The sequence below is a fragment of the Macaca fascicularis genome, chromosome 2 (assembly GCF_037993035.2).
Source record: "Macaca fascicularis isolate 582-1 chromosome 2, T2T-MFA8v1.1".
NCBI classification, from domain to species: domain Eukaryota; kingdom Metazoa; phylum Chordata; class Mammalia; order Primates; family Cercopithecidae; genus Macaca; species Macaca fascicularis.
In genome coordinates this window covers 190,635,560-190,639,157 of record NC_088376.1, presented here as the reverse complement: position 1 = coordinate 190,639,157, position 3,598 = coordinate 190,635,560, and the positions used below count along the sequence as shown (strand labels likewise).

Sequence of the window (3,598 nt, the reverse complement as noted above, 5' to 3'; positions counted from 1 at the left end):
ATTTTTAATGTAACATAATAAAAAAGATAAACATATATTTCAGTTTTTAAAAACATTGTAAGTTAGGGTACACTATGTTTTCTCTGATTTCAAACACCATTTAAAAATGTGAAGGCTCAGATGTTACATTCCTACTAATATTCATTCATTATTAAACCGTTATTTTCTAGATCCTAATTGTTCTAGATTACAGCAATGAAAGTAAAAGCAAAACACATTTCTTGCTGTGGTAGGCAGCCTCTAAAATGGTCCCCAGTGATCTCTGCCTTTTGGTACTCACATCCTTGTATAATACCCTCCCCTAAGTGTTTGCTGAACCTAATGATCCATTTCGAATGAATATAATACAGGAAAAGTAATGTGATGCGATTCCAAGATTAGATTATGAAAAGACTGCCTTTTTCAAGCTTTCTCCTGCTCTCTTTCTCTCCAGGAGTCCTCACTCTGAAGAAAACTCTGCCATGTTGTGAGCGGCCTATGGAGAGGCCATGTGTCAAGCAACTGACATCTCCGATCAGCACCCAGTGGGAACCTGGTGCGTGCATGCCAATGGCCATCTAAGGGAACTTGGAAGCGTATCTTCTGAGACTTCCCAACTAGATGTATGAGTGAGTTTGGAAGTAGATTCTTCCCCAGTTGAGCCTTGGGTTGACTACGGCCTCTGCTAATACCTCGATTGCAAGATACTTTGAGTCAATGGCACCCAGCTAAGCTGAAACCAGACCTGACCCAGAGAAACTGAGATAATAAATGTTTATTGTTTTAAGCTGCCATATTTTGAGGGTAATTTGATACACAGCCATAAATAATGAATACAGTTGCCCTCATTGTTTCTATTCAGATGTTTACACCAGACCTAAGGAGACATTTTGGCGTACAGGGGATACAAGAAGAAATGTGAACAGTATGGCAGTTCCTCACAAAATTAAACATAGAATTAACATATGATATAAGAATTTCACTTCTGGGTATCTATATCTAAAATAATAAAAAAAAATCAGGGACTCAGAGGCCAAGCGGCGAGGCCCAGCTCCTTGTAAGAACAGTAACCTACCCCTGTGGGTCATCCTCATGCCCTCCAACCTGGCCAAGAAGAAGGCAGCCGAAAAGAAGGAGGCTGCCAAAGCTCGACAGCGGCCCAGAAAAGGACATGAAGAAAATGGAGATGCTGTCACAGAACCACAGGTGGCAGAAATAAGGCCAATGGCAGAGACACCACAGAAGTGGATTTGCTGACCAAGGAGCTAGAGGACTTTGAAATGAAGAAAGCTGCTGCTCCAGCTGTCACTGGCATCCTGGCCTCTCATCCCAGCAGTACTGACGTTCACATTATCAACCTCTCACTCACCTTTCACAGTCAAAAGCTGCCCAGTGACACCAAGCTGGAATTGAATTCAGGCCGTTGTTATGGCCTCATTGGCTTAAATGGAATTGGAAAGTTCATGCTGTTCTCTGCTATTGGGAGACGTGAAGTGCCCATCCCTGAGCACATCGACATCTACCATCTGACTTGAGAGATGCTCCCTAATGACAAGACACCCTTGCAGTGTGTGATGGAAGTTGACACAGAGCGGGCCATGCTGGAGAGAGAGGCAGAGCATCTGGTTCTTGAAGATGCGGAGTGTGAGAAGCTCATGGAACTCTACGGGTACCTGGAGAAGCTGGATGCTGATAAGGCAGAGATGAGGGCCTCGCAAATCTTGCACAGACTGGATTTCGCACCTGCCATGCAGCGCAGAAAGCTGAAAGACTTCAGTGGGGGCTGGAGGATGAAGGCTGCCCTTGCCAGAACCCTCTTTATTTGGCCCTTCATGCTGCTCCTGGATGAACCCATCAGCCAGCTGGACCTAGATGCTTAAATGTGGTTAGAAGAAGAACTAAAAACTTCTAAGAATATCTTGGTCCTTGTCTCCCATTCCCAGGATTTTCTGAATGGTGTCTGTACCAACATCATTCACACGCACAAGAAACTGAAGTATTATATGGGTAATTATGATCATTATGTGAAGATGCAGCTAGAACTGGAGAAGAACCAGATGAAGAGGTTTCACTGGGAGCAAGATCAGATTGCGCACACGAAGAACTACATTGTGAGGTTTCACCATGGCAGTGGCAAGCTGGCCTGGCAGGCCCAGAGCAAGAAGAAGATGCTAGAGAAAATGATGGCATCAGGACTGACAGAGAGGATCATGAGCGACAAGACACTGTCATTTTATTTCCCACCATATGGCAAGATCCCTCCACCCGTCATTATGGTGCAAAATGTGAGCTTCAAGTATAAAAAAGATGGGCCTTGCATCTACAATAATCTAGAATTTGGAATTGACCTTGACACATGAGTGGCTCTGGTAGGGCCCAACAGAGCATGGAGATCAACTCTTCTGAAGCTGCTAACTGGAGAGCTACTACCCACAGATGGCATGATCTGAAAACACTCTTGTGTCAAGACAGGGCATTACCATCAGCATTTACAAGAGCAGCTGGACTTAGATATCTTGCCTTTGGAGTACATGAAGTGCTACCCAGAAATCAGGAAGAAATGACGAAGATCATTGGGTCATATGGTCTCACTGGGAACCAACAGGTGAGCCTAATCTGGAACTGGTCAGATGAGCAGAAGTGCCAAGTGTGTCTGGTCTGGCTGGCCTGGCCGAACCACCACATGCTCTTCCTGGACAAGTCCACCAATCACCTGGATATTGAGACCATTGACACCCTGGCAGATGCCATCAATGAGTTTGAGGGTGGTATGCTGCTGGTCAGCCATGGCTTCAGACCCATTCAGCAGTTTGCACGGGAAATTTGGGTATGTGAGAGGCAGACAATCACCAAGTGGCCTGGAGACATCCTGGCTTACCAGGAGCACCTCAATCCAAGCAGGTGGATGAGGAGCCCCAGCTCACCAAGAGGACCCACAGCATGTGAGGCCTCTACCTGGGCTTGGGTCAGGATCTCCATCTGGGAACTAACATCTGCTACCCTGACCAGCTGCTCAGGACAGGACCCTGGGGCTACACTCCTGCATTGCTGCAATTTCGCTTCCCCAGCCTCTCCCCTGCCCCTCAACCTCCCTTAACTGCACTCTCTTATCTACAGCTGGACAGTACTTGTCCACTTTTTGTCCTCCTTTCAGTTACATCTGTCCATGTCTGGAATTGGTTAGCCATTCGCTCCAGCCTCTTGCTGGTTACCTTACTCTGAACGTGATGCAGTCAGATGTACCCGTGGATTAGCCCAAGGGCCCAAGCCCCGGATTTGACTTGTGAAGTAGCTTAGGATCCTCATTTTCTGGGTTTTGGTGATGTTGGAGGAGTACCCCCCAATCCACTACCCCCATTCCTTTTTGCTTCTGGTTTGGAGCTCTGGACTAGGACCTTCGTCCTGGTCAGTTTTTCAATAGTTATTTAACAGCGTAACTTTTAGACCTGCATGACATCTACAAAGTGCCCAATAAAGAAAGAGAAAACCACGGTCCCCCCACCCCCCAAAAATAAATAAATAAATCTGGGACTCAAACAGATATATGTATCTGTATATGTTTATCACAGTAAAAAAACAAAATATGTATATACAGGAAAAGAAAGAACTAATGTAAAGG

At 45.6% G+C, this 3,598-nt stretch overlaps 1 pseudogene; it reads left to right on the top strand.

Moving 5' to 3' along the window:
• The first annotated feature begins 929 nt into the window (after nucleotides 1-929).
• Nucleotides 930-3,049, top strand: LOC102144004 (ATP-binding cassette sub-family F member 2 pseudogene; annotated as a pseudogene).
• The last annotated feature ends 549 nt before the right edge of the window (nucleotides 3,050-3,598 follow it).